At 47.4% G+C, this 11,207-nt stretch overlaps 1 protein-coding gene across 1 annotated transcript in view; it reads left to right on the top strand.

Moving 5' to 3' along the window:
- The first annotated feature begins 908 nt into the window (after positions 1-908).
- Positions 909-11,207, top strand: part of LOC138303532 (zinc finger protein 614-like) — a 33,175-nt gene continuing 22,876 nt past the window's right edge. Inside the window, exon 1 of the mRNA XM_069242746.1 lies at positions 909-1,610. The gene's annotated coding sequence lies outside the window, so the exon portion shown is untranslated. The remainder of the gene's footprint in view (positions 1,611-11,207) is intronic.

The raw sequence follows: 11,207 nt of genomic DNA, 5'->3' as shown, positions 1-11,207 counted from the left end.
AAGAACAAGGCCCACGAGAGACCAGGTGTGGACGCATGAAGAGGGAAGAACAAGGCACACGAGAGAGCAGGTGAAGACGCATGAAGAGGGAAGAACAAGGCACACGAGAGACCAGGTGTAGACGCGTGAAGAGGGAAGAACAAGGCACACGAGAGACCAGGTGTAGACGCGTGAAGAGGGAAGAACAAGGCATATGAAAGAGAAGGGAGGAACACGTCACCCAGAAGAGCTGCAATAGAAAAAGAAGGTGCAAGGCATACATGAGAGAAGGAAAGGAGAGGCACAGAGGGGAGTTACAAGGCACACAGGAGAGGAGTAGAAGACATCTCAGGAGGAGGAGGAACCAGGCACAACAAAGATGATGAAAGGGAGGGGGTGAGTGAGAAAGAGAAATTAAGTCTAACAGTAAAAGAAGAGAAGGCAAGAGTTGTTAGAACAAAAAGGTACATAAATATCTAGAAACTGAAGAGTAAAAGGTCATACCGTGGAATGATAAGAAAAACAGGATGAGTTTCATGACTTGGAAAGAAGGTAATGTGGCACAAAGAAACAAATGTTAACGCTGAGGTGAAATGCTGGTAAAACAGCATTATATGCCGAGACATGTACACGAAGAGCCCACTCGCCAACACAAGATCACCTGACGATATGAGATCAGACTAATATTACCTCAAAAAGTGTGGGAGGGCGAGCATATACATAATAATTGTGGCTTATTACTGGTGGGGAATCAAACCAGGTGAGTGGAATTCATAGATCTTTGTCTTTACACAACAGGGGACGCCGGTACCAATCCTGAGCGGTTACTTCGCATCAAAAAAGAAGAACCGCCATATCTGGAGAATCATCAGGACTCGGACACACGAGAAATACAGGAGAGTCTCAATGCAGGTGAAGAATCACGGTTGTGAGATATTTTTAAATAAACCTTACTAACGCCCCTGTCCTGCCCGTCCTCTTGCGCCTACCGTTCTTCTACGTCCTTAAAAACCTGTTAGGATTTACCACCAAAATCTTCAAATTAGACCTTCCTCTCTATGTCACAAGGACAGGCTTGTATTAAGTTACTTTGAAATGACTGTGATTTTTAACTACATAAGATCATCTGTAGAAATTCAGCATGTCGCCTCAAAAGTAAAAAAAAAAAAAAAGGTATTTTGTGCACAACTCTGCAGTGCTCCGGAAAGTACAGCGCAGCGCCACTGTTCTCTGTGTGTGTGTGTTTGCGCCACTGGTGGATAAGCAGTTCCGCAAGTGTTAATCAAGGGTATTAAAAAGAGAAGGATTTCTGTGCTCGTTCCAGGCCGCGCTGCCGCCCCTCATTGACATTATTGTATCCAGAGGGTGCTTACTCTGTGATATTTGTTTTAACAATGAATCCAAAGTCATTGACAGAAATATATCAGGGGCATATCTTGGGCTGATTGATTTTCAAATAATATCCTCTGTTGGTTTGATTTTTCTAAGCAAAGATCCGCTGTTACCTTACTCTACATGTTTTTCATTTTACAAAACTGACTTTGAGTCGACCAAGGACTGGGAATCACTTTCAGTGTCGATTGATCCATTTGGTGAAGAATTAGACAAGAGCAGCGTGGACCAGAGCTCAGGTGAGATGTGAATGCTCATCACCCGAAGCATTGCTGATACCAATTAGCAACTGACTGTTTATTTGCGTGTTACAAAGGGTCCAGAACAGCTTAGAAATGTGATATATCTACTCTTCAGTTTTACTGCTGGCATTTGACTCGGATTGGCCTGTTATTTATGAAACAGTCAGATGACCATATGTCTCCATGTCCCCAAAGCTGTACGTCCCCGAAAAGAATTTCTGTTTGGTTTGTACAGGTTGATCAGATCTCTTAGTATTTGTCAGTTCTTGATTAGAATATGTGATAGAACTGAACGGTGTTTGGACAAAATATTAGAAACACAAATATCGTGGAACAGAATATTGTGTCAAAAATATCGAGGACAAGAATATTGTGAAGGTCATTTTCTAGGAGTATGTAAAGTTTTACTCTATATATATATATATATATATATAACTCCACATATATGTACCTTGGTAATATGTATCTATCTTCAAGGAACGTGGATCTGGAGTTAAGAGTAGTAAATTCATACCTATTTGCAGTTACTGTATCAATATTTTTGACACAATATTCTGTCTTTGCAGTATTTGTGTTTTCTATATTCCGTCACTGATCCATCTGTACATCTTGATTCTTTCTGTCCATACCTGCTGGATCCCGATAAGATTTGTTGGTAGATCAGCCAATGTTGATCAGATTTTTGAGTAAGCATCTGCTCTTCATGTCTGAGCTACTTACCTTCGGTAACGATGTTTCTGGTGGATACTTTATCTAAATGCAAATTCCACACCTTGTGGTTCCTCCCCATGTGCCAGAGTGGATCCAGAACCAGTTGCAATAACTGCTGCCTATCGCTAGGTGACACTGCGACCTCTGTCGCAAATTCGCCTTGGTACCAGACAGGACGACAGAGGTACATCAAAGTATCACCACTGCATGTTGATATCAGCTTAATTGCAAAGAGCGTAGTGTGAGAGACTTGAGTGCATCTAGTAGTTTTCTATATGTAATGTTGAACTTTATTAAATCCCTAACTTTCATTCCACAGAACTGGGAAGTGGGAGGGTGGTAAGCAATCTGTGATTAGATAAAGTGTCAACCTGAAAGAGTATTCCAGAAAGTAAATAGCCCAATCCTCTAATGGATACTTCAAACTACAGATTCCTCACTTTGGAAATTGATACAACAGCAGTTCCCTTCCAAAGAGGTAGGTCTGAGAAGTAGACTTTCACTAGGAAGAACCTCAGACCCAAGTGGTCAAAACGGGCTTCCCTGAGGACTTGCGAATCAATGCAGCAGAGCCTGGGGAAAATATGGATGGTATCCCCACGGCTGCTTGGAAGATGTCCAAACCCGGAAATCCCTGACCTAGGGTAGCAGTTGAGGCTTTTGTTCTGGTGGAATGAGCTCAAAGGCCTCAGGGACTGTTATTGGTCAAGCATAGCACACCTTAATGCAGAAGACAATCCATAATGAGAAGGTTCTCTTCGGAGTAGGCTTTTCTTTCTTCACGCTACTGAACATGACAAACAGCTGATCTTCTAGCTTGTATTTCTTACTCCGATCATTGTGGAAGCTACGGGCACAGCTTGGATCCAGCTGATGTAGTGTTGTCTCCTACTTAGATGATTGTAGCGGAGAAAAGAATGTGGGCAACATCGTGGGGTGCTCCACGTGGAAAGATACACAAGTCCAAAGCACCACCTCTCCAGGGAAGAAGTTAGTATACATAGGCTCAATTACACTTCACTGACGTGACATGCTTAAGTAACTGCAATGAGAAACGCATGTTTCAAGGTCTCAACGTACACTATGAAGAGGCTCGGAAAAGCACACATCAAGGTTGTTAGTGTTATATTGAGGTTCCATGGGTGGCTGTTAGTCTAGGCACATTTTATATATGTGTCTTGCAATCCTCCAAAACCAGTGTCAAGGCAGGAACTGACATCACTTGTCTCCCGTTTAACCAAGTGATCAGAAAAAACAGGGTCAAGTCAAATTTGAGTGGAAGTTTTCAGATGCTAAGTCTCATGTCATGTCCTTTGTTGATCCAGGTAGTATTGTATTTGTGCATTAGTTCTGACAGACGTCAAGAACCTGAGGTTGAGAATCAGCCTCAATTCCCATCTTTCTCAGGGACCAGATAGTACAGATCCTAGCAATCCATCCACGCGTTGTCCCTGGTATGGGCTAGCTCGCCACTTTGGCGGCAACATCGCACTTCTTTGGACACATTGTTGGTGTGGTCTGCCGACGTCGGAGTGTGATCTGGGACAATGCGTGTATGTAGGAAGTTGGCTCTGTATGTGCTATTTCAAAGTAAGGAATAGCATGCACAGAGTCCAAGGGTTCCCCTTAGAGGTAAAATAGTGGTAAAAATAGATAATACTAATGCTCTATTTTGTGGTAGTGTGGTCGAGCAGTAGGCTTATCCAAGGAGTAGTGTTAAGCATTTGTTGTACATACACATAGACAATAAATGAGGTACACACACTCAGAGACAAATCCAGCCAATAGGTTTTTGTATAGAAAAATATCTTTTCTTAGTTTATTTTAACAACCACAGGTTCAAATTCTACATGTAATATCTCATTCGAAAGGTATTGCAGGTAAGTACTTTAGGAACTTCAAATCATCAAAATTGCATGTATACTTTTCAAGTTATTCACAAATAGCTGTTTTAAAAGTGGACACTTAGTGCAATTTTCACAGTTCCTAGGGGAGGTAAGTATTTGTTAGGTTAACCAGGTAAGTAAGACACTTACAGGGCTTAGTTCTTGGTCCAAGGTAGCCCACCGTTGGGGGTTCAGAGCAACCCCAAAGTCACCACACCAGCAGCTCAGGGCCGGTCAGGTGCAGAGTTCAAAGTGGTGCCCAAAACACATAGGCTAGAATGGAGAGAAGGGGGTGCCCCGGTTCCGGTCTGCTTGCAGGTAAGTACCCGCGTCTTCGGAGGGCAGACCAGGGGGGTTTTGTAGGGCACCGGGGGGGACACAAGCCCACACAGAAATTTCACCCTCAGCGGCGCGGGGGCGGCCGGGTGCAGTGTAGAAACAAGCGTCGGGTTCGCAATGTTAGTCTATGAGAGATCTCGGGATCTCTTCAGCGCTGCAGGCAGGCAAGGGGGGGGTTCCTCGGGGAAACCTCCACTTGGGCAAGGGAGAGGGACTCCTGGGGGTCACTTCTCCAGTGAAAGTCCGGTCCTTCAGGTCCTGGGGGCTGCGGGTGCAGGGTCTCTCCCAGGCGTCGGGACTTTAGGTTCAAAGAGTCGCGGTCAGGGGAAGCCTCGGGATTCCCTCTGCAGACGGCGCTGTGGGGGCTCAGGGGGGACAGGTTTTTGTACTCACAGTCTTAGAGTAGTCCTGGGGTCCCTCCTGAGGTGTTGGATCGCCACCAGCCGAGTCGGGGTCGCCGGGTGCAGTGTTGCAAGTCTCACGCTTCTTGCGGGGAGCTTGCAGGGTTCTTTAAAGCTGCTGGAAACAAAGTTGCAGCTTTTCTTGGAGCAGGTCCGCTGTCCTCGGGAGTTTCTTGTCTTTTCGAAGCAGGGGCAGTCCTCAGAGGATGTCGAGGTCGCTGGTCCCTTTGGAAGGCGTCGCTGGAGCAGGATCTTTGGAAGGCAGGAGACAGGCCGGTGAGTTTCTGGAGCCAAGGCAGTTGTCGTCTTCTGGTCTTCCTCTGCAGGGGTTTTTCAGCTAGGCAGTCCTTCTTCTTGTAGTTGCAGGAATCTAATTTTCTAGGGTTCAGGGTAGCCCTTAAATACTAAATTTAAGGGCGTGTTTAGGTCTGGGGGGTTAGTAGCCAATGGCTACTAGCCCTGAGGGTGGGTACACCCTCTTTGTGCCTCCTCCCAAGGGGAGGGGGTCACAATCCTAACCCTATTGGGGGAATCCTCCATCTGCAAGATGGAGGATTTCTAAAAGTTAGAGTCACCTCAGCTCAGGACACCTTAGGGGCTGTCCTGACTGGCCAGTGACTCCTCCTTGTTATTCTCATTATTTTCTCCGGCCTTGCCGCCAAAAGTGGGGGCCGGGCCGGAGGGGGCGGGCAACTCCACTAGCTGGAGTGTCCTGCTGGGTTGGCACAAAGGAGGTGAGCCTTTGAGGCTCACCGCCAGGTGTGACAATTCCTGCCTGGGAGAGGTGTTAGCATCTCCACCCAGTGCAGGCTTTGTTACTGGCCTCAGAGTGACAAAGGCACTCTCCCCATGGGGCCAGCAACATGTCTCGGTTTGTGGCAGGCTGCTAAAACTAGTCAGCCTACACAGATAGTCGGTTAGGTTTCAGGGGGCACCTCTAAGGTGCCCTCTGTGGTGTGTTTTACAATAAAATGTACACTGGCATCAGTGTGCATTTATTGTGCTGAGAAGTTTGATACCAAACTTCCCAGTTTTCAGTGTAGCCATTATGGTGCTGTGGAGTTCGTGTTTGACAAACTCCCAGACCATATACTCTGATGGCTACCCTGCACTTACAATGTCTAAGGTTTTGTTTAGACACTGCAGGGGTACCATGCTCATGCACTGGTACCCTCACCTATGGTATAGTGCACCCTGCCTTAGGGCTGTAAGGCCTGCTAGAGGGGTGTCTTACCTATACTGCATAGGCAGTGAGAGGCTGGCATGGCACCCTGAGGGGAGGGCCATGTCGACTTACTCGTTTTGTCCTCACTAGCACACACAAGCTGGCAAGCAGGGTGTCTGTGCTGAGTGAGGGGTCTCCAGGGTGGCATAAGACATGCTGCAGCCCTTAGAGACCTTCCTTGGCATCAGGGCCCTTGGTACTAGAAGTACCAGTTACAAGGGACTTATCTGGATGCCAGGGTCTGCCAATTGGGGATACAAAAGTACAGGTTAGGGAAAGAACACTGGTGCTGGGGCCTGGTTAGCAGGCCTCAGCACACTTTCAATTGTAAACATAGCATCAGCAAAGGCAAAAAGTCAGGGGGCAACCATGCCAAGGAGGCATTTCCTTACACAACCCCCCCCCCAAACGAAAGAGGATGAGACTAACCTTTCCCAAGAGAGTCTTCATTTTCTAAGTGGAAGAACCTGGAAAGGCCATCTGCATTGGCATGGGCAGTCCCAGGTCTGTGTTCCACGATAAAGTCCATTCCCTGTAGGGAGATGGACCACCTCAACAGTTTAGGATTTTCACCTTTCATTTGCATCAGCCATTTGAGAGGTCTGTGGTCAGTTTGAACTAGGAAGTGAGTCCCAAAGAGGTATGGTCTCAGCTTCTTCAGGGACCAAACCACAGCAAAGGCCTCCCTCTCAATGGCACTCCAACGCTGCTCCCTGGGGAGTAACCTCCTGCTAATGAAAGCAACAGGCTGGTCAAGGCCATCATCATTTGTTTGGGACAAAACTGCCCCTATCCCATGTTCAGAGGCATCAGTCTGCACAATGAACTGCTTAGAATAATCTGGAGCTTTTAGAACTGGTGCTGAGCACATTGCCTGTTTCAGGGTGTCAAAGGCCTGTTGGCATTCCACAGTCCAGTTTACTTTCTTGGGCATTTTCTTGGAGGTGAGTTCAGTGAGGGCTGTCACAATGGATCCATATCCCTTCACAAACCTCCTGTAATACCCAGTCAAGCCAAGGAATGCCCTGACTTGAGTCTGGGTTTTTGGAGCTACCCAGTCCAGAATAGTCTGGATCTTGGGTTGGAGTGGCTGAACTTGGCCTCCACCTACAAGGTGGCCCAAGTAAACCACAGTTCCCTGCCCTATCTGGCATTTGGATGCCTTGATAGAGAGGCCTGCAGATTGCAGAGCCTTCAAAACCTTCTTCAGGTGGACCAGGTGATCCTGCCAGGTGGAGCTAAAGACAGCAATATCATCAAGATAAGCTGTGCTAAAGGACTCCAAGCCAGCAAGGACTTGATTCACCAACCTTTGGAAGGTGGCAGGGGCATTCTTTAAACCAAAGGGCATAACAGTAAACTGATAATGCCCATCAGGTGTGGAGAATGCTGTCTTTTCTTTTGCTCCAGGTGCCATTTTTATTTGCCAGTACCCTGCTGTCAAGTCAAAGGTACTTAGAAATTTGGCAGCACCTAATTTATCAATGAGCTCATCAGCTCTTGGAATTGGATGAGCATCTGTCTTGGTGACAGAATTGAGCCCTCTGTAGTCCACACAAAACCTCATCTCTTTCTTTCCATCTTTGGTGTGAGGTTTGGGGACTAAGACCACTGGGCTAGCCCAGGGGCTGTCAGAGCGCTCAATTACTCCCAATTCCAGCATCTTGTGGACTTCCACCTTGATGCTTTCCTTAACATGGTCAGATTGTCTAAAGATTTTGTTCTTGACAGGCATGCTGTCTCCTGTGTCCACATCATGGGTACACAGGGGTGTCTGACCAGGGGTTAAGGAGAAGAGTTCAGGAAACTGTTGTAGGACTCTCCTACAATCAGCTTGCTGTTGGCCAGAGAGGGTGTCTGAGTAGATCACTCCATCTACTGTACCATCTTTTGGGTCTGATGACAGAAGATCAGGGAGAGGTTCACTCTCTGCCTCCTGATCCTCATCTGTTACCATCAACAGATTGACATCAGCCCTGTCGTGGAAGAGCTTAAGGCGGTTTACATGGATCACCCTCTTGGGGCTCCTGCTTGTGCCCAGGTCCACCAAGTAGGTGACCTGACTCTTCCTCTCTAGTACTGGGTAAGGGCCACTCCATTTGTCCTGGAGTGCCCTGGGAGCCACAGGCTCCAGAACCCAGACTTTCCGCCCTGGTTGGAACTCAACCAGTGCGGCCTTTTGGTCATACCAAAACTTCTGGAGCTGTTGGCTGGCCTCAAGGTTTTTGGTTGCCTTTTCCATGTACTCTGCCATTCTAGAGCGAAGGCCAAGTACATAGTCCACTATGTCCTGTTTAGGCTCATGGAGAGGTCTCTCCCAGCCTTCTTTAACAAGAGCAAGTGGTCCCCTTACAGGATGACCAAACAGAAGTTCAAAGGGTGAGAATCCTACTCCCTTCTGTGGCACCTCTCTGTAAGCGAAAAGCAGACATGGCAAGAGGACATCCCATCTCCTTTTGAGCTTTTCTGGGAGCCCCATGATCATGCCTTTTAATGTCTTGTTGAATCTCTCAACCAAGCCATTAGTTTGTGGATGGTATGGTGTAGTGAATTTATAAGTCACTCCACACTCATTCCACATGTGCTTTAGGTATGCTGACATGAAGTTGGTACCTCTGTCAGACACCACCTCCTTAGGGAAACCCACTCTGGTAAAGATACCAATGAGGGCCTTGGCTACTGCAGGGGCAGTAGTCGACCTAAGGGGAATAGCTTCAGGATACCTGGTAGCATGATCCACTACTACCAGGATATACATATTTCCTGAGGCTGTGGGAGGTTCTAGTGGACCAACTATGTCCACACCCACTCTTTCAAAGGGAACCCCCACCACTGGAAGTGGAATGAGGGGGGCCTTTGGATGCCCACCTGTCTTACCACTGGCTTGACAGGTGGGGCAGGAGAGGCAAAACTCCTTAACCATGTTGGACATATTGGGCCAGTAGAAGTGGTTGACTAACCTCTCCCACGTCTTGGTTTGTCCCAAATGTCCAGCAAGGGGAATGTCATGGGCCAATGTTAGGATGAACTTCCTGAACAGCTGAGGCACTACCACTCTCCTAGTGGCACCAGGTTTGGGGTCTCTGGCCTCAGTGTACAGGAGTCCATCTTCCCAATAGACCCTATGCGTTCCATTTTTCTTGCCTTTGGACTCTTCAGCAGCTTGCTGCCTAAGGCCTTCAAGAGAGGGACAGGTTTCTTGTCCCTTACACAGCTCCTCCCTTGAGGGTCCCCCTGGGCCTAAGAGCTCAACCTGATAAGGTTCAAGCTCCAAAGGCTCAGTTCCCTCAGAGGGCAGAACTTCTTCCTGAGAAGAGAGGTTCCCTTTCTTTTGCTGTGTTGCAGTTGGTTTCCCAACTGACTTTCCTGTTCTCTTGGTAGGCTGGGCCATTCTTCCAGACTCCAGCTCTACTTGTTCACCCTGTGCCTTGCACTGTGCTCTTGTTTTCACACACACCAGTTCAGGGATACCCAGCATTGCTGCATGGGTTTTTAGCTCTACCTCAGCCCATGCTGAGGACTCCAGGTCATTTCCAAGCAGACAGTCCACTGGGATATTTGAGGAGACCACCACCTGTTTCAGGCCATTGACCCCTCCCCATTCTAAAGTAACCATTGCCATGGGATGTACTTTTCTCTCATTGTCAGCGTTGGTGACTGTGTAAGTTTTTCCAGTCAGGTATTGGCCAGGGGAAACCAGTTTCTCTGTCACCATGGTGACACTGGCACCTGTATCCCTCAGGCCCTCTATTCTAGTCCCATTAATTAAGAGTTGCTGTCTGTATTTTTGCATGTTAGGCGGCCAGACAGCTAGTGTGGCTAAATCCACCCCACCCTCAGAAACTAGAGTAGCTTCAGTGTGGACCCTGATTTGCTCTGGGCACACTGTTGATCCCACTTGGAGACTAGCCATACCAGTGTTACCTGGATGGGAGTTTGGAGTGGAACCTTTCTTGGGACAGGCCTTGTCTCCAGTTTGGTGTCCATGCTGTTTACAGCTATGACACCAGGCCTTTTTGGGATCAAAGTTTTTACCCTTGTACCCATTGTTTTGTGAAGAGGCTCTGGGCCCACCCTCCTGTGCAGGTTTTTGGGGGCCTGTAGAAGACTCTTTACTATTTTTAGTTTTGGTTGTCTCATCACCCTTCCCCTGGGGAGTCTTTGTGACCCCTTTCTTTTGGTCACCCCCTGTTGAAGTCTTGGACACCCTTGTCTTGACCCAATGGTCCGCCTTCTTTCCCAATTCTTGGGGAGAAATTGGTCCTAGGTCTACCAGATGCTGATGCAGTTTATCATTGAAACAATTACTTAACAGGTGTTCTTTCACAAATAAATTGTACAGCCCATCATAATTACTTACACCACTGCCTTGAATCCAACCATCCAGTGTTTTCACTGAGTAGTCAACAAAGTCAACCCAGGTCTGGCTCGAGGATTTTTGAGCCCCCCTGAACCTAATCCTGTACTCCTCAGTGGAGAATCCAAAGCCCTCAATCAGGGTACCCTTCATGAGGTCATAAGATTCTGCATCTTGTCCAGAGAGTGTGAGGAGTCTATCCCTACACTTTCCTGTGAACATTTCCCAAAGGAGAGCACCCCAGTGAGATCTGTTCACTTTTCTGGTTACACAAGCCCTCTCAAAAGCTGTGAACCATTTGGTGATGTCATCACCATCTTCATATTTAGTTACAATCCCTTTAGGGATTTTCAACATGTCAGGAGAATCTCTGACCCTATTTATGTTGCTGCCACCATTGATGGGTCCTAGGCCCATCTCTTGTCTTTCCCTTTCTATGGCTAGGATCTGTCTTTCCAAAGCCAATCTTTTGGCCATCCTGGCTAACTGGATGTCCTCTTCACTGGGGCTATCCTCAGTGATTTCAGAGGTGTTGGTCTCTCCTGTGAGGGAACCAGCATCTCTGACTATTATTTTTGGAGTCAGGGTTTGAGGGACCCTGTTCTCCCTAGATAGGACTGGTAGGGGGGAATTGTCCTCCAAGTCACTATCCTCTTCCTCTGAGTTGCCACCCTC

This window comes from Pleurodeles waltl, chromosome 7, assembly GCF_031143425.1.
Source record: "Pleurodeles waltl isolate 20211129_DDA chromosome 7, aPleWal1.hap1.20221129, whole genome shotgun sequence".
NCBI lineage: Eukaryota > Metazoa > Chordata > Amphibia > Caudata > Salamandridae > Pleurodeles > Pleurodeles waltl.
This window is presented reverse-complemented; position numbering and strand designations above follow the sequence as displayed.